The sequence below is a fragment of the Macaca nemestrina genome, chromosome 15, assembly GCF_043159975.1.
Source record: "Macaca nemestrina isolate mMacNem1 chromosome 15, mMacNem.hap1, whole genome shotgun sequence".
Taxonomy (NCBI): Eukaryota; Metazoa; Chordata; class Mammalia; order Primates; family Cercopithecidae; genus Macaca; species Macaca nemestrina.
The window spans coordinates 42,718,536-42,739,015 of NC_092139.1; the positions used below are offsets into that span (position 1 = coordinate 42,718,536).

Sequence of the window (20,480 nt, forward strand, 5' to 3'; positions counted from 1 at the left end):
CTCCTGTGAGAATCTAATGCCACAGCTGATCTGACAGGAGGTGGAGCTCAGGAGGTTAATGATCACTGACTTAAACTCCTACTAGGCAGCCCACTTCCTAACAGGCCACAGACCAGAGGGTCTGCAGGCCCGTCTTATACTGTTTACTATATTGGTAAACAGTACATCTAGGAAATGCGTTAACAGACTTTTCATATAATATATATTAAATGATATAGCTTCTGCCTAAAAACAGGATTAATTGAGATATATTTATATGAGACATAATATGATTTTCAACCCCACTCTGTAAGATTTTTGCTTATCTCAGGATAGACCAAATATTTGAGTACCGTGAAACTTTACAGCCTCTATCAATGCCAAATAGAACCCTCCTATTGCAGTGTAGAATTAAATTTGCATAAGAACGACTAACTTACTTTTTCCTTCAATTCCTTCCTTCCTCTGTTACAGAACAATGCTCTCTTCCCCCAAGATGTCCATGTCCTAATCCTCAGAACCTATAAATAGATTTCCTTACATGGCAACATAGACTTTGCAGACGTGATTAAATTAAGGATTTTGAGATATTGGAGATTATCCTGGATTATGTAGGTGGATTGGATATATTTTTACTTAAAAATAGAAAGGGAAGAAGAAAAGAAAGTCAGAGCGACGGCATGTGGAAAGTGTTTGACCTGCCACCAGCTTTGCTGCATTGAAGACAGAGGAAGGGAGCCATGAGCTAAGGAGTATGGGTGGTTCTACAGGTTGGAAAATGCAAGGGAGCAGATTCTCCTCTAGAGAATCTGGAAGGAAACACAGCTGTGCTGGCACCTTTATTTTATCCAGTGAGACTCATTTTGATCTTCTAACCTACAGAACTGAGACAATGAATGTGTGTTGTTTTGAGCCACTAAGTTTATAAGTAATTTGTTAGAGCAACAATAGAAAACTAACACACTTTCCTTCTTTGTTTTCCTTTTAGCAATTTAATTAAGTACCTATCATACTAGACCTTAGAAATTATAAGAAGACAAATGAGCTGGAAGATAGAAATTATTGCTATGCTTTTCTGATTTTAAAATTTCCTAGTAAAGAATATTTCCTTTCCGTCTTGCAAAGCACACTAAAACAAAAGAAAATGAGAAAAAAACGCAACTACCTGACCCTTAACAAATATGTAAGTAAGGGGAGAAACATTCAATGATGATCAACTAGGAATATAGGCAGATGCTGAAACAAGACACCCCATTGAAGTAGATTTAAGACTGAGACAGTAGGGTACAATTCTCCAAAGCACACAGCCTACTTTTGGGGATATTTTAAACATTTTGAAATGTAATTTACACATGATTGTTTTAAACAACAGAAAGGAACATTATCAGCTGGTAGTGAGAGCTTCCCTAGACCAGATTTTCTACCAAAGAGTCAGGGCTGATGAAGATTTACACAGACATCATTATTTGTAGGAAGCTGTCTCTCAATGCAGCAGAGTGGAGGAAAGAGACCTTGGTTTGGGAATAGTCCTGAAGCCGCCTTTTTGTGGGCTGGAAAGAGAATTGCAAATCTGTTTCACCAGGAAACTTCAGAGAAGATGACGTGAGATATAACCAGAATACTAGTTAGAATAGGTAGGGGAAAAATGGGAGAGAAAAATAAAATCACAAAAATAAAGACTCCAGTGAGAAGTACAAAGAAAAAAAAGATCTGTGCTGAAAAACACAGTAGCAGACATGGAAGATAGGATTAAGAAAAGTGAGCAAAATATAATGTAAAAGAATGAAGAGTTAAGATTAGAGAGAAATGATATATGGAAGACTAACAAAGGCAATCTAAGGCACATATAGTTTATCTCAAAATATGAGAAAATATTATATGAGAAAATGTTAGTCATAACAACTTTGAATCTAAAACTTGAGAAAGCATTCTTTCACTGTTAAATATTACCATTGATGTAAAAATATTATAGTAAAATTATCTTACTTTTAAGATAAAGAATCCTTTGGGAATCTTCGTTTAAAAAATTAATCTTTAAGGGAAAAGCCATCAGACCAGCCTCAGACACCCTCACAGCAACATTATATGCTAGAAGCAATGCCTACAAAGTCCTCAGGGAAAGAAAAGGTAAAACAAAGATTTTACACAAAGTTAAGCAATCATTTAAGTATGCAGTAAACAGATAGACGTCTTGGCATGCAGTCATTAAGGATTATGAATTCCATAATCCTTTAAAAAATTATTAAAGGCCAAATGTCAGCAAACCAAGAGATGACTGGAGAAAATACAGCACATTCACTGTCAATGAAATGATTTAATTTTAAGACTAAGACTAAATCAAATGTCAATCAAACCCGGAAAACATAGGAGTAACATAGTAACATTTAGAAAAGGAAGGAGGAAAAAATGGAAAGCAATGTAAATATACTGTTAACCTTCAGAACCAGATGTCAAAGATATTATAAATCAAATAAAGCAGGTAATAGAAGTAAAGATATATTTAAAGCTTCAAAGATGAACACTGAGACAAGTTATGTGGTAAGCAACTACAGTTTTGGATGATGAAAAAGAGAAAAAGGAGTGAGAGGGGAGTGGGAATATATTACTTTTATTGTTTCTTATAGTAAGGAATAGTCATGAATTGTACAGATGTAATAAATCATGGCACATCCCTACAATGGAATGATATGAAGCTGTTACAAAGATAGAGACTGCTCTACATGCATATATATACTTTACAAAATTTTAAAAAGGAGAATAGTGAATAAGAAGAACAAAGAATGTATGTATGTAAGTTTATATACATACACTGATATAGACTCACAGGCAGGCTAAATAAGGCACAGGAATATAATGCTTTCCTCTTAGGACTTGAACTCTTGGGGAAAGGCAATCTTTTTCTAGTATTTCCCCCCACTCCACCACCCCCCTGTTTTTTTGAGATGGAGCCCAGGCTGAAGTGCAGTGACACAATCTTGGTTTACTGCAAACTCTGCCTCCCAGTTCAAGCAATTCTCCTGCTTCAGCCTCCTGAGTATCTGGAATTACAGATGCCCACCATCACACCTGGCTACTTTTTGTATTTTTAGTAGAGACAGGGTTTCGCCAAGTTGGCCAGGCTGGTCTTAAACCCCTGACCTCAAGTCATCCACCAGCCTCGGCCTCCCAAAGTGCTGGGATTCCAGGTATGAGCCACATTGCCTGACCATAGCCCCTTTTTATTGATATGTAATAGTTGCACATATTTATGGGATACATATGATACTTTGATACATGGATACAATGTGTAATGATTAAAGCAGAGGAATTGGGATATCCATCACCTTAAACATGTATCATTTCTTTGTATTGAGAACATTCCAAATCTTCTAGCCATTCCTAAACATACCCCTTTTTATGCCTTTTGAATTTTGAATTTTGTGCATGTACTACCTATTGTGAAATATGTACTGCGGTTGTTTCGGCAAGGAAAAAGTAAGTTAGAATCCTGATTTTACTTTCCAGAGTTTCACACTCCTTTGAGGTGAGACAGATAACTCTTAAATATTGAGGCAAATGCTATGAAATAGGACCGTACCAGGTTCTTTGGGGAAGCCTAACAGGCTTAATTCCTACTGGAGGGGCTAGAGAAGCTGTATTTTGAATGGAAAGAATAATTTAAGAGATATTTATAAAATAATGTAGATGAATCTACTTAATTACAGACTCGAAATAAAATGTGAGGCCGCTGAAGAAGCCAAATATGGAAACATCATCTTGTACCCCATAAATATATACAACTATTATTTGTCAATGAAAAATAAAACAAACAAACAAAAAAAAGATTCACTGGTTCTGGTTCCAGCCACCTGGTAGATTGCAGGTCTACTTATTTTTAGTTCAGCAAATATTTTTTACCACCTCACTATATTCTAAGCACCATGTTGAACCCTGGAGATTAGAATTTAAATAAGAAGCAGTCCTTCTCTTTAAGGAAGGTGAAATCTAATAATGTCGTGTGGTAGATGGCAGTCGTAACCTCAAGTATTCTCTACTCTCTCGATCTGTATCCTTCGCAGCACCCTCCCACTATGGGCAGGTCACTTTGTCCTATACCTAAACACCGGGCCCAACCCAGTGACTTGCTTTGGGCAACCAGATGTTAGCAGACATGATGCAAGCAGAGGTGTAAAATGGGCTTGGCATTGGCACTTCCTCTCTCTGGTACTTCTGCCATTACCATGAAGTTGAGATGGAATAAAGCCCTTTATGAACCAGCCAAAATGGACACATTCATTTCTGGTTGCATTAATATTATTTTGAAAGGGGAGGAAAAACATAAATATCACACAAATCTTTTGCTGTTAGTTATTTGTCTGCAAATCTGCTGCATTTAATAGAATACTATATATACAAGGTAAACCTGGTGGGTACATCCACACCATAGAGTGAGACCCTATACCACAATTAGGTGCAAAATAAAAAAGTGTGCTACGTCTTTGGGGCCGATTCAGCCCAGTGCCAAGCAAAAGGCTTTGCAAGAGGAGCATCTCAGCCAACACTTGTCCCATTGGTTGAGTATCCTTATGCAGTGTACAACCTGACCTACTGTATGTGGTAGTCCTTCCTAAATTTTAGATGGGACTTTCTGGCAACCTCCGCCTCCCTGGTTCAAGTCATTCTCCTGCATCAGCCTCTTGAGTACCTGGGATTAGAGGCATGCACCACCATGCTTGGTTAATTTTATATTTTTAGTACAGACGAAGTTTCACCATGTTGGCCAGGCTGGTCTTGAACTCCTGACCTCAAGTGATCCACCCGCCTCAGTCTTCCAAAGTGCTGGAATTACAGGCATGAGTCATGGCACCCTGCCAGCTCAGTTTAATAGTCTTAATAGTCTAGAAAAGGAACTTCTTCTAGGAAACACCTATGAAATACAAGGAAAAAATTTCCTTTGATCATGAGCTAAAATATAAGCTTCGTAAAATTCTGTAAAAATTCAATTAATCTTGTCTTCCTTCTTCTGGATTTTGTTGAACTGATGTGAGTCCAATTTCTGAAAAGGAAGCTGGAGTCCCATCAGCTAGGTATGCAAACTGACCAAGTCACACAGCCTCTCAGACTTAAAATGTTCATCAACCAGCACTTTGGGAGGCCGAGGTGGGCGGATCATGAGGTCAGGAGATCGAGACAATCCTGGCTAACAAGGTGAAACCCCGAATCTACTAAAAAATACAAAAATACAGGTGGTTGCCTGTAGTCCTAGCTGCTGGGGACAGGGGCGGGGTGGGGGGGAGTCAGGGGGTGGAGGAGGGGATGGGGTGGGCTGAGGCAGAAGAATGGCGTGAACCCGGGAGGTGGAGATTGCAGTGAGGGGAGATCGCACCACTGCACTCCAGCCTGGGTGACAGAGTGAGACTGTCTCAAAAAAAACCAAAAAACAAAACACAGAAACCGTTCATCAGTTAGTTGAAATGATTGGATCACTTGATCCTCTAAGTCACTTCTAGGCGGAAAACTGCAAAAAAATTATTAGTATTGTTTTGGTCAGTATTAATCACAATGGAAAAATTGACTAAAAAATAATGTCAAAAATTTATTTTTGTGTGTGGGTGAAAATTTTGGGCTTCCTGAGGCATAGAGGAATAATCATTTTAACTGAATTGTACTTTTGTTGTGATTCCAACCACATGGAGTCAGTGAAGGAAAGAAAAGAACATTGAGTCTTGTTGAGTGTGCAATTGATATTTATATTGTAAGTTAATGTATTTTTCTAATCTTGTTGCAGCATAACAGAAATGGTACGAGCGAATCATTGTATTTACAAAACTGATTTGTTCACATTTAAAGAATGGAGAGAAACATAAAACCATGCAATTAGGCCAGCAGTTGAGCAGCCTCATTAAGTACTGGGTATATTTTCCATATGCTCTCATTTCATTTTACGTAATCCTGTCGTAAACAACAGGTAAGTGGGAACAGTGCACTCGTTTGTAAATCATATTCTGTAGGTTAAATACTGATATCAGTTTTGAGGCTTTCTGATTTAAATTTAACAGCACATATTTCTCACATTTCAAAGGAATGATTACTAATGTTTTGGCATCAGAAAAATAATTTGTCAGTTGAATTATTTGGAGTAAACCCTTTTTTATCCAGAAATATGTCATAATTTTATTTGTGTTCTTTTGAATAAAATATTTGGGAATTTACTTTACCATGACACAGAATATTCTTTATTCTCACAGAACAACCCAGTATTGAACACTTAGTATATCACATTGTGCTAGGAATAGAGAATATGGAAAGAAGTAGTATAGTAGTACCAGGATCAGCTTTCTCTTTTCTTTTCTTTTCTTTTCTTTTCTTCCTTCCTTTCCTTCCTTCCTTCCTTCCTTCCTTCCTTCCTTCCTTCCTTCCTTCCTTCCTTCCTTCCTTCCTTTCTTTTCTTCTCTTTCTTCTCTTTCTCTTTCTTTCTTTCTTTTTTCTTTTTGACAGAGTGTTGTTCTGTTGCCAAAGCTGGAGTGCAGTGGCCACTGCAACCTCTGCCTCCCTGGTTCAAGTGATTCTCCTGCCTCAGTTTCCCAAGTAACAGGGATTACAGGTGCGTGCCACCATGCCCAGCAAATTTTGGTATTTTTAGTAGAGATGAGGTTTCACTATGTTGGTCAGGCTGGTCTTAAACTCCTGACCTCAAGTAATTCGCCTGCCTCGGCCTCCCAAAGTGCTGGGATTATAGGCATGAGGCTCCATGCCCGGCCACGACCAGCTTTTGAGAAGCTTCCATGTGTACTTTAAAAAAATCCCATAATGTTTTTTACCATTAAAATAGATTGTATAAATACCTTCTATTTTATTATACAATGATATACTGCACAACAGTACAAAGGAAGAAACTACAGATACAAACTACAACATGAATGAATCTCACAGATGTAATGATCAGCGAAAGAAACCAGACACAAAAGAGTACATTTTGCATGATTTCATTTATACTAAGTTCACAAATCAGAGAAAGCAAATCTGTGGTGTTTAAACAGTGGTTACCTTTGGTGTGGTGGTGGTGGTGGTGGTGGTGGTGGTGGTGGGGTGTGTGTGTGTGCACGCGCGAAGGATATTGACTGAGAAAGTACATGAAGAAATTTCTGGACTGCTGTAAAGGATTTATATTTTGATCCAAGGTCACATATATGTTTATATAAGTAAAACTCCTCAAGCCCCCACTTAAGATTTGTATACTTTATTGTGTGTGTGTTTGTGTGTATGTATATACCTCCATCACCTTCTTCTTCATCATCATCCAGTCTATTTGAACATCTACAGTCTAATCATATCCTAAGCCTAGCTGATATATACAAAATTCTATTCTTAAGCAAGTAGCTTGGAATGGAATTAATCTTTATTGTACTTTTCTATTTTCCCTTTACACTCCAATCAACAATTAATTTAATTGAAAGTTCAGTGTTGTTGTTTTTTTCACCAGACATTATATTGTACATAAGCTCAATCCTTAGGCAATTTTCTTCAATATCATTTTCTTTGGTATTCAAAGAAAACCAAAGTTGTTTTAGTTGCTTAGCACACAGGGGAACAAGACACAAAGTTAGGGAAAGGATACCCTGAGGTCCAGACAGCTCATGTCAGTCCTGTCTGTGTGCTGCCCACTTTTCAAAGATATATGTCTCTAATTAAGGTAAACTGGACAAATGGGCCAGTGATGATCTCTGTCTTCCAAAGGACAGCATGCAAAAAGCTAGGTGAAAACTGTAATTAATGTGCCACTTTAATTGAGAACAAGAGATGTACTGCCCTTTCTCTAAAAGAGAAACACCATGGTCTTTTGCTAATACGGTTGAAACTGTTCACCTAAAGGTCCTTATTGTCGCTATTATCCTTTCATATTAAGTAACAGTGACAATAAGCAAGACTTTATAAAAATCAAAGTAAAGAACTGGTGGTGTTTGTAGTTTGCTTTGACTTTTCCTGTGGTGAATGTTAATTTGCATAATACAATGTTGCCAGGTAATTGATAACTAGAGTCCACAGCTGAGCACTAAGAAGTGTTCAGGGATCCACATTCTAGAGAAAGTCTTCATAATTGGTCTAGGCATCCTCCTTGCTGCAGAAATAGCTCCATCTTACCTGCCTTCCTGCTGGCCAGCCCTTTAGCCTGGCTGAGATGGGCAATTTTCTCTATTTTCTCTGGGCTTCCAGTGGATACTCTAGAAGGCTCTCAGCTTAACTTTCTTACAGATGCCTCACCCAATAAGGTGGCCTACCTGGTATGTGAGACCCAGCACTGAGATGCTCTGGGCTGGACCACTATGAAGAGAACTGTGGAGCTTAGGAAAAAAGGAGAACCTGGGGTGGGAGTTCCAGAAGGACACTCCAAGGGCCTCCCTTATTATCTCCATGGCTTTGCGTTGCACACCTGACACAGAGTGTGGCCCTGATTTCCTAGGCAGAAAAGCAGCCACAGTGAACCAAGAGAGGGTCATAATGGCTATAGGTCAAAGGTAGAGACACTGGTCCTTTTCTTCTTCCTTCTTGTTGCCCAACATGCTAGAGGAACTAGGCCTTGAAGGGCAAATGACAGGGTTGGGGAGGGTGGCTGGGGAAGGGCAGTGGGTAGGAAAATGTTTAAAGGCCAGATCCCTTGCCGCTAACCTTCCACTTCAAGAATTAAGGCACCTAGCAGGGCCTGTAATGGAACAGGGAGAAGACAGAAGACTGAATTTAAGTTGAATTTGAAGGTGAAGGTTAACCTGGTGATATGGCTGGCTGTGTCCCCACCCAAATCTCATCTTGAATTGTAGTTCCCATAATTCCCACATGTTGTGGTAGGGACCCGGTGGGAAGTAACTGAATCGTGGGTATCGATCTTTGCCATACTGTTCTCATGATAGTGAATAAGTCTCATGAAATCTGATGGTTTTATAAGGGGGAGTTGCCCTACACAAGCTCTTGACTGCCACCATCCATGCAAAATGTGACTTTGCTCTTCCTTGCCTTCCTCCATGATTGTGAGGCCTCTGCAGGTATGTGGAATGTGACTTAATTAAACCTCTTTCCTTTATAAATTACCCAGTCTTGGGTATGTCTTTATCAGCAGCATGAAACAGACTAATCCACTTGGTCTGAGTTTTAATACTGAAAAATGATAAACTCTGCCCTAGTGGACCCACTGCTGTATCCTTAGAATAGGCTCATTTTTCTCCTCTCCCTCCTATAGGCATTCTTAATGCACATCTTCCTAAACCATCAATCAAGTCATGTCATGACCCTGTATAACATCTTTCAATGGGTTCATGACACACCTAGACTAAAGTCCAAAGTCGTTTCTATAACCTTACATGGTCTGGTCCCCTGCTGCCTCTGTGACCCCACTTATGCTCACTCCATGTCTTGCTCTGCCACTTTGGCCTCCTTTTGTCCCTTGGACATGCCAAGCACATTCTCATCTGAGAGCTTTTGCTGGTCTTGCTGCTGGAAACACTATTCCCTAGATATTAACATCTCTCATTCAGCTTCCACTTAAATGGCCTTAGAGTGGCCATCTCTGACCCCTATCTAAAATAGCTGCCCCTCTACATCATCTCAGGAAGCCTTCTTTTCACCATGGTTCTTAGCACTACTCAATGTTTTACATATATATATATATATGGGGGGATATTATATATATTTACATATATAAGTTATAAAACACTACTTAGCACTACTCAGATATATATATATATATATATATATATATATATATATATATATATATATATTTGAGACAGGGTCTTACTCTATTGCCCAGGCTGGAGGGGCCACGACCTTGGCTCACTGCAGCCTCTACTTCCCAGATTCAAGAGGTTCTCCCACCTCAGCCTCCTGAGTAGCTGGACTACAGGCTCACTCCACCATGCCCAGTTAATTTTTGTATTTTTTGGTAGAGTTGGGGTTTTGCCACGTTGGCCAGGCTGGTCTTGAACTCCTGACCTCAAGTGATTTGCCCACCTTGACCTCTCAAAGTGCTGGGATTATAGGCGTGAACCACCACACCAGGCCCAATGTTATATATTTTTAATATGCTATTGTCTATCTCCTGTGGTAGTATCTAAGTTTCTTAGGGCCAATGATTTTGTCTCTTGCTTACTTTAGTATCCTGGGCAAAGAATAGTGCCTGGCACATAAAAGGTTTCAAAAAATTTGTTCAATGGGTCAGGCACAAACATGTAATCCGAGCTCAATCCATTGGCTCTAACCTGTAATCCAAGCACTTTGGGAGGCTGAGGCAAGAGGATCATGTGAACCGAGGAGTTCACAACCAGCCTGGGCAACATAGTGAGACTCTGTCTTTATAAAAAAATAACATAACAAAATTAGCGAAGTGTGGTGGTGCACACTCATAGTCCAAGCTACTGGGAGCGCTGAGGTGGGAGGATCACTTGAGCCCCTGGGTTTGAGGTTGCAGTGAGACATGATGATGCCACTGCACTCCATCCTGGGCAACACAGCGAAACCCTGTCTCAAAAAAAAAAAAAAGTTGAATGAATGACCATCTAATATGTCATCAAAGGCAGGGTAAGGGAATTTAGAATTTGGATTGAATTTAGGATTAGAGAAAAAAATATTTAATGTTTATACCTAACTGAGTTGAGATTCCTTAATAAACACATTATTAGATTGGAGACTTAACGGTAACAACAAAGATTACTGTGACTTAGTTTACCAATATATAAAATGAAAGATAGGCTTAATCTATATAACTTTGAACTCTAAGGCAGGAGGGCTAGTTTTATGGAATCTGATGTGTGTGGTAGATTTTAAAAACAAAATACTGCTCTATTTCGCGTCTCCTTTTATCAAAATTGAAATTGATTTCTCCATGTTTTGAATCTGGGCATGGCCATGTGGCTTGCTTTGGTCAGTAGCACATTAGCAAGCAGAAGTATAAAATGCTATTTTGAATTGGGGCTTTCCTTCTTTTGCTGCTGGGAACTAGGAATTCACCATACAAAGAAGCCATATGGGAATACCCTGTTATCCTTGCCATCCGGATGAGGCTCCAAGCTCCGCATGTCTGCAGCTGCATGAGTAGGCCCAGGAGAACAACACTGCTCAGCTGATTTTAGCTCCAGTTACTGATTCACAGAATTGTGAGCTAATGAATAATTGTTGCTTTAGGCTACTATGTGTTGGTGTGGTTTGTTACACACCAAAGGCTAACTGATATAATATGTTTGGGTGCATTATCTAATAATATTATGTTCTATTGTTAAAAACTGTCAAGACACACAGATGACAGCTTCAGCTCATCTGTCTGTGAGTGATACCTAGGGAATATAAGAACATACACAGGAAGCCCTGGAGAACTGGGTTTGAGCCTAGTGATACTATTTCTTGACCATGTGATCTGGGGGCAAATTGCTTAACTTTTTTGAACCTTGGTTTTCTTATACATATAAAATAAAGAACAGACCTAAAATACTGCCCTAACCTCTTGCAACTAAAAATCTGATCTAAAGACAGCAACATCAGCATGCTGTGGGAATTTGTTAGAAATGTAAAATATGTGATCCCACCCCAGATCTGCTGAATCAAAATCTGGAGTTTAACAAGATCCCCAGGCAACCTGTATGCCCATTACACACTGCCTTATCATGCTGGAATCACTCAAAATCACCACATCCTTTTTTTTTTTTTTTTTGAGACGGAGTTTTGCTCTTGTTGCCCAGGTTGGAATGCAATGGGGCTATCTCAGCTCACTGCAACCTCCACCTCCCGTGTTCAAGCGATTCTCCTGCCTCAGCCTCCTGAGTAGCTGGGATTACAAGCGCCCACAACCACGACCGGCTAATTTTTTTTTTTTTTTTTGTATTTTTAGTAGAGACGGGATTTCACCATGTTGGCCAAGCTGGTCTCGAACTCCTGACCTCAGATGATCCACCCGCCTTGACCTCCCAAAGTGCTGGGATTACAGACGTGAGCCACTGTGCCCAGCCAAAATCACCACATCTTTAATATCCCTAACACTGAAGAGCCACCAGCCTTTCCCTGGGATCTGTCTTTCCTTTCCAATCTTGCAGGGAAACTTGGTCTGGGATATTTTTCTTGGCTTCTTCACAGGCAGACAGCTTCAGCTGCTGAGGAGCTTTTTTTCCAGGCTCAGCTAAAATTACAGTTTAGTAGTTGAGCTGGGAAGTGGTCAGTGGGGCCTCAGCTCCCCCCTTGCTTAAGGATGCCCAGTTGGTTAAACTTTTGATGATTATTCCCCCCATCTCTTAACCCTGCCAGGAAATGGCCAGGATGTGCCAGGGGAAAGAGCCTTTTGCATCTACAACTGCCCCTGCCCATCACAGCCTGGACGATTGTTTGCACACACATTCCCCCTCCATTTCTTACACTTCTCGCCCTGTCTGGCCCTTTCTTTCTTCCTGGCCAGCCGGACCGGCTCAGGCGGCTGAGCATGCCTAGTGCAGCTGCGAGCATGGCCCCAGTTCCCAATGCGCAGGTGCCACGTCTCCGGGTTTTGGTGGCCGCCGGCCGGGCGGAGGAGGCGGCGGAGTGGCCTGGGGAGGAGAGAGTCCTCCGGAGTCCGGGAGCAGCACGTTGTGAGGGTCCACACAAGGGTGATGCCAGACTGAACACCATTAGGGTCTGGGTGTGAGTGTGACTCGGAGGCACCTGGGGGCCGTTGTAGGGCCGGGAAAAGCCAGGAACTGGCTGGAGCAGCGCCCCGGCATCCCGGGGACCAAAGTCTGGGGGGTTTGCATGTCTTGAGGTTGCACTTGTGGGAAGACTTTTTGGAACCACTTAGTCTCTGTGGCTCTGTGTAAGACCCGCGAAATAAAAAGAGGTAGTAGTACTTGCTTTGGAAGATTGTTTTAGGGATTAAATGAATAAAAAGCGTTTAGAACACTGCAGGACTCATTGTAAGCGCTGTATGTGTTTATGAAACCGAATATAAACAAATAAGCACGTCCCCCACCCAGCCAACGGCTTTGGGGGCCCCGTTCTGGCCAGTCCTGAGCCCTTCCACACGGCCCAAGGCAGGCTACGGGTCTCCAATCCGAGGAGGGTGCCGCTCTCCTGCCCCTCGCTCCCCGGGTTCTGCGCCCAGCGCCATCCCGTGCGCCCCCGACCCCTGGGCATGGGGCACATGCAACGGGGAGCCGCCAGGGAGACCCCAGAGCAGCGCGCCGCGGGCCGGCTTCCCCGGACGCCCCACCCACCTCCTCTTGGCGCTGCCCACCACCCGCCTCGGCTGCTCGGCCCCCGGCCGGCGAGGCTGCGCCCCCGACCCAGTAGGCGCCCCCTCCTCGCCCCGCGGGCTCGCGGCAACTGGGCGGCCGGCCCGGCCCCTGCCCACCCCCAGCCCAGCCCGGGCGCGCCGCACTGGGCATGCTCCGTAGCCTGGGCAGGTTGGGGCTGCGAGGCGACAGCTCGGGCTCTGGAGCCGGGAGGCGAGAAAGAGGAGGGAGGCTCGGGGGCAGGGGAGGAGGGAGCGGCGGGCCGCGGAGGGGCGGCGGGGCCCGGAGCCGGGGACGCGCAGGGCCCGGCGGTGGGCGGGCGGGTCGGCGCTGTCCCGTGGGCTCGCCGGGGAGCCACAGCGGAGACCCCCGCCCTCAGCTGAGGTAAGGACCGCGCGGTGGGGAGGCGGGGAGGCGGGAAGGCTGGGAGGCCGAGGAGGGGGGGCGGAGGCAGGAGGGAGGGCGGGACTGGGGTGCGCCGGGAGGGGGCTTGGCGGCGGCTCTTTATGGCGGGGAGGGGGTGGTGGCGCCGGGAGCAGTAAGTGAGCTGCACCGCTAACAAGATCTCACACACACAGACACACACGCACCCGCACACACGCGCGCGCACACACACGCGCGTACACACTGGGTCTCCAGGCAGCGGCCGTCACCGCATCCCCGGCAGCAGCTCCAGGCAAAGTGACAGGTAGGAAAAGGCATTTCGGGTCCCGCCCGAGGATGCTCCCGCCCGCCCTGGCCTGCAGGGCTTGTTTGCTTTCCGCGGGTGCGTCCCGGACGCGCGCGCGCGCGCACCCGGATGCCCAGCGGGGACCCCGTGCAGGTGCCGGTTGCGAGGCGCCCTGTGCGCGCGGGAGGCAGGGGACCCAGACGCCATCCCCCTTCCCCTGTAGTCATCGCCTGCTGGGTTTCCTCAGACTCTCTCCAGACCTTCACCCTCTTCTGGGCTAGAAATAGCTCGGCTCGACGTGTGTATGATTATTTTGGTTGGAAATAGTTGGCACCGTGCAACGCATGTAAATGTGTATGCGTGTGGATCTTCTCGCCTCTTCTGGGGAAATCATAGAAATGATTGACCGTTTCCACTTAAAACAACACTGACAGGCTTAGCACTCATTGGGGGCAGGGTTCGGGCCTCCTAAAAGCCTATTAGTGAAGGAAATCCTTATTTTCAGAATTTTAAAGTTGCTTTTGCTTTAACCGGTTAGACTCTGTATAGTACAATACTTCTGAGTGTAGACTTCGTATTCATGGTACTGAATCGAAGTATGGAAATATGGAATTCTCTAATTTCCAAGTGTGTTTAAGTGCAACTTTATCTAGAATCGTAAAACTAGCATTTTCCTAGAGAGAAACACAACTGCCCCACTATAGTTTCCATAAATATGGATATGTCTGAAAGATGACCCTACTCTTCTAACTTTTTTTCCTCTTAACTTCTATAGTGATTCTAGCTATTGTTCTAAAACATGTATTTGAAATTTAATTTTGGCTAGAATATTCAGGAAAGGTCTTTTTTTTTTCTTTTTACCATATATGTGATATGTAGTGGTCTATATATTTAAGTTATATATATGAGATAGCTGCTTAATAATTCTTTTTGTTTGGCAATAGTGGCATTCAAACATAGGCAGCTATATATCATTTAAAAATGATATTGAATTTCCCCTTTATAGAGAAATCAGATTTATAATGTAAACATGACCAGGAAAAGCAACTGGTGACTTTACCTGGGGAGGCTCCAAGGAGGTTAAGAAAGTATCTGAACAGTTGTGCTCTTCAGTATAGGAAAATTGTGTGTGTGTAGGTGGGGGGGGGGGGGTAAAATTTTAACTTTATTCTTTTATTGTTTTCAAGACTGCTGTTTTCTGAAATGTGTGGTTGAACGGAGACCCTCATATTTTATGCTCTTCAAATTTGGGTGGCCTCAGTTATAGAATCATACAGAAGATCAAAAGTCTAGCTCAGCAGGGGCACGAGGTGTAATCCCTCACTATCTGTGTTATGTAATCCAGAATGCTGTTTTTCGTAGGACAGTCTTGCATGATTCTCAGCTGGTGTATTGATCTATTATATCATCTTCCTTTTGAACTGTAGTAGTTTAATAAATGATTGCCATCTTTGGAGATCACCTGTTTTCATAAAAAATCACTTTTTGAAATGACAAAACATTTTTATTGGCACTTTTATGAACATAAGACTTGCTGCCAGACGAGTAACCTTTTGAATGTGACATATTGTAACATAGCTAAAGGTACCATGTATTAGCTTATGGACTACACTTCCTTCCAACTATATTATTACTCAACAATCAGAACTTAGTTTTGATGATATTACTACCCAGCTCTGAATTAATCGCTGTTGAAAATGCTGTTCTACAAGTAACTGTCAAAACAGAATTTCTGACTCCATTTGATCACTGGGTGCACATTTAAATCTGTCGGAATAATTCTACCTTTATTTTGCAAATGCATACCCACGCAGAAAGCTTTGTTCTAAAATACTCTATTGGAAGTTTTATATTTGTATGCCTGAAAATGTGAGTGATGTTAAACTGCTTACATGTCCTGTAATCGTGAGGCGGTGTGTTTTTGCCTTATAAGATAAAGAAATACGGTAGTTACAAAAGTGTTACAGGTTATCAAAAACCTTTTGCAGAAAAAGATTTTAAAAATCTGTATCACCTCTGAAATATTTCAACCACAGCAAAGTCCATTCAGTGCCCATAGCACAGCTAGTTTGCCTTTCCCAAGATTATGCACAACTGACTTTAGATTAATGTATACTGCTGACTTTGGCAACATGGGGCAGTTATATTTGGCAATTTCAATGAACATGGTATTTTCCTAAGATACCACTAACTTGATTTTGGGGTTTGATTTATTAAGAATTGAAATGCTTGCCTGATATTCATCTTTACCCCACCCTCTAAGTAAAATTGAGGTGAAAGTGAGCTTCAGGGCTGCTGTGCTGTTTTCCTTGCGATCACATTAGCATGCTAATTTGTGAAAGGGTGTAACAATATAAATGAAATTAGCTTCTGAGTTTAGTGTCTGAATTTTCATCCCCAGTTTTTTAGATGCAGCTGGCAAACTCAAATAACAGAATTAATGAAAACATTTTGCAGATTATTAAAAAAAATTAGTAATTAGCTGAGTTTGATTTTTTATTTTGAAATCTTGAGAGTAAATTTTATCTTTTTGGATTAGAGCACTTAGGTAATGTAAGAAAGATTTTGGATTTCTCATGTTCTGCACACTTAATAGTGAACTCAGCTATTCTTGGGGAAGTATAAATTTTCTTTGAAACTTAAAATTATTTAGCAGACTGTGACTAAATTATTGTTTGTGATCTCTTATAAAGTAAGGGTGAAACAGCATGTTGATTAGCACCAATGGCCCAGGTCTTTTAATAAACTGTCTTCCACAGTGAGTCCCTGTAAAATCAAGAACTTCTGTATTTGATGTGCAAAATTAGGTCAAGGACTAATGGGGACGTTTTAATGATCACAGTTGGTATTTTATGTCCAGATTGAAGTTTTTAAAATAGTTGCTTTTCACCTCGTAATATATGAATGTGTAGGCCATATTAGTGTCTGTCAAGGGGACTTATCTGCCTATTGGGAAATAAATACAGCTTTTCATCGCTTGTGGGTGGCAGCAGTGACTTACTGTGGTTTTGCTATTGGTTTTCAGATGTTAACTGTGTTTGCAAGGACACTGCTTAATTCTCAGTGCTGTCCATTCCACATTTTCCTATTTCTCTCTCATATTGGGGAAAGAATAACCTTGTGTAGCTCTTTCTTCTATTCCTTAGTATCTGTTTGTTTAATAGTTTTGCTTTTGATAAAGCCTCACCCTTTAAAGTAGAAATACTTTCTCAAATTGTAATATTGTTTATCTAGTTATGCCTTAGAATGATATAAATGTTTTACATGTTCCTAGGCTGTGATTCTTTAGCTAACCAAATATAAAAATGAGTTTACTTCCTTGCCAGTGGAGGCAGACCTGGGTGATTATGCATTACCGAGTGGATGAGTGTGACGTTTGCATTGTCTTGGTTGGAATTAAGCTTGCTTTGAAAATATCACCCTGGAATAACTTTTATTTGTAAGGCCCACTTCACTTCATTGCAACAACCACTCCCAAACCCCTTTTTCTGGGTGGAAGGGTGGAAAGAATCTGGGTGGAAGCTCACGCCTTTGGATGCTTTTCTATGCTGAAGGCGTTAACCCAAGTTTCTCTAGGAGATGAAAGTAATAATGCTATACCTTTCAAATCTCAGCTAGGAAATCCTTATGTTCCAGGGAATGAATGACCAGCAGAGTCTTTATTTTCCCTGCATGAACTTTGTCTACTTTTCCTTTCCTTTATTAAATCAAAATAGTTGAAACAGACATAAACCAGAAGGTTTTTCTCTGAACACCTCTCTTACTCACTACTTATGAAACCTTCAATGAGAATGTCACACACCATGTGACCATAAGATAGTGTTATCTTCTCCCCTTTCCTGGGAGTCTCCTTCAAAGTTCACAGGATCTGTTGGTGTGCCTAGGGCTGGGAAGTTCCACCTCTAGCTGTGGAAATACCCTTGGGCCAGGCAAATCATTGCTTTAAGATACATTGCCCTTCTTGTCCTCCTGAACAATTAAAGCATGTCTTTGGCTTCCAGACATGAGTGAATTGAAGTAGCCATTTCCTTAGAAACAGGAAGAAAAAAGCAACTTGAAGTAATTAATTGTAAGCAGCTCATCCAGGGAGAAGAGACCACAGACCCCTGATTTTACATTTGACATCTCCCTTTCTTCTCCAGAACAGGAGTTCTTCATTTTAGGGCTAAGGATGCCATTTGGTGGGTTCACGAATGTAGGTGGCAAATGAATTATATCTTTATATTCACTGACTTCCAAGTGACAATTGGGGCAGGTGTTAGAGCTACTACTAGATCTTGGCATTTAGTGGGTTGAAGAGAAACACATGTATTAATTCACATATCCCTTTAAAAAGTTATTTTGATAATTATATTTCAGTGAGATTGATTTCCATTGTACTTTTAAGTATTTAATTTTATATATTTAAACATATTATGCTGGGCCAGGCATGCTGGCTCACATCTCTAATCCTAGCACTTTGGAAGGTAGGTGGATTACTTGGGGCCAGGAGTTTGAGACCAGCCTGGGTAACACAGTAAGATCAATTTATATAAAAAAAAACTGATAAAAAAATTAGCCGAGTGTGGTGCACATGTCTGTAAATCCTAACTACTTGGAAGGCTGAGGCAGGAGGATCGCTTGAGCCCAAGAGTTCAAGGTTATAGTAAGCTGTGATCGCATCAGTGCACTCCAGCCTGGGTGACAGAGTGAGACTCTATTAAAAAGATAATAATAAAATGAAAATATCATGCTGAGAAAGGTCTTTAAGGTTTACCATATTGCAAAGGGCATTCATGACCCACACAAGGTGAAGATGATGTTTCCTCAAGAAATGCTTCCTCCCAGAGGCCCCTGGCTGGGTGGGTCTTTTCACTGTGGGTTTGCGTTGAGCAGTGGTTGCTGAGACCTTCAGGCATTGGAATCAGGCACTGATTTCCTGACAAATGCCCTGTTTTAGCTTGAATGCTGACAGATGCCCTCTTTTAGCTGTGTGACCCTGGGCATCCACTCTGAACCTCAGTTGCCCTATCTGTAAAATGAGGAGAATAACCTTATGGGGCAAAAGTGCTTGGTGCTACACTGTGAATGATGCAGCATACTGTTACTGCTGCTACTACAGCTGCAAAGGATCCTAGGATCTTTGGGTATGCCCAGGTTTGGGAAATTCCACCTGTGGCTATGGAAACACCGTTGGGCCAGGAAAATCATTCCTTTAAGATACACTGCCTTTCTTACGCTCCTGAACAATTAAAGCATGTTTAACAAGTGCTAGTGCCCCTTCTCCTAATGGTACTACTAGTATTATGGCTCTCATCTTGTTCTCCTTTACAGGGGTAGACGGCATTGACCTTATCCATACAAACAGCCTGAGAAAATTCCTATAAAACTTACAAGGGACACTTACTCTGCCACTCTGCAAGTACAGAAAGTTTCAGTCATCCCACAGGACCACCATGAAGTACCAGATCTTCCTTTGGACTTGCCAAGCCCAGTGACTGCATTTGGACAGAGGGACCTAATATTAACTCAGTCCTAATAGCTTCAAAATTCTGTGACTTTGGTGTTTCGGAATATAATTCAGTGAGCCAGATGCTGTCCCCAGGGTATCTGTCTCCCAGCTAGCCTTTTTTTTTTTTTTTCTTAAACAAAACAAAACAAAACAAAACAAAACAAAACATATAAGCCATTTAGGCCTGGAGGGAGAAAGACCTCCACTAGAAGAATTAGGGCTCTCTGGTGTTCAGGGGCAGTCATCATAGCTCTTGTTTTTCCATGGAGTTTCTCTGAGAGTTCTCAACTTCTCTGCTTTACATAGTATTATAATAACCACAACAAAATAAAACAACAGACATTTGTTGAGCACTTAAAATGTGCCACTTTATTTAATCCTTCTGACAGCCTTTTTGGGTGTGTCCTAATAGCATCTCCAGTTTATATTTGGGGAAACTGAGGTTAGGAGACGTTAAGTTAATCATCCCAGGATGTTAAAGTTAGAATTGAGACTGAAACTCAGGTAGGCTGACATCAGAACTCCAACTTCTAACCACCATACTGTGTATTACCTGTCATTAAGCTGGTGCATGCTGCAGAAAGACTTGTTACCGTAACAAGTTTTGTGATAATTATTTTAAGTGACTAGGCTGAGATATGACAAAAGCTTCTGGCAATCCTGCTGTGAATATGGAATTGGAATAAGAAATTGAGGATAAAACTGTGCATTCTTATCTAATTCTAGGTACTTCTGTTTGTGCAGTTGCATGCCAGAAATCTGTGATAGGGAGAGTACTAAATGCTACTTTGTGGTAGCCTAAACGGCCTTTAGTTTTCTGGAAGGCCGGTTTTTACCTGGTGAAGTTCCTCATGGTTTTAGTGAGGGTGTTGTATACTCTGATTCCTCCAAGGGCCAGGTAAGTGAAAGGCCCAAGTGTGGCTGACCAGGTGTCAGAGACCTTAGGGAGTGGTGAGGCTTGCGCCCATCTGGGGGACCAATTGTGCCCCTTCCCATGGGGCAGCTACCACTCGGGTCTGACAGGTTTCTGCCAGGTGGGCCTAGGGCTCAGGATTATCAGTGCCTCTACATTTTCAAGAGAAGCATGAAATCCAGATTTATTTGGAGTCTTCTCATTTTAAAA

At 41.9% G+C, this 20,480-nt stretch overlaps 1 protein-coding gene across 11 annotated transcripts in view; it reads left to right on the forward strand.

Moving 5' to 3' along the window:
- Positions 1-13,353: 13,353 nt before the first annotated feature.
- LOC105481530 (phospholipase C beta 4) overlaps positions 13,354-20,480 on the forward strand; it is a 408,983-nt gene continuing 401,856 nt past the window's right edge. For 7 of the 11 annotated variants that reach the window (XM_071079654.1, XM_071079655.1, XM_011741169.3 and 4 more), the window contains exon 1: positions 13,481-13,580. The gene's annotated coding sequence lies outside the window, so the exon portion shown is untranslated. Of the gene's footprint in view, positions 13,581-13,730; positions 13,885-20,480 lie in introns of those variants that run through there. The other 4 variants (XM_071079659.1, XM_071079660.1, XM_011741179.3 and 1 more) reach the window with 3 other exon arrangements.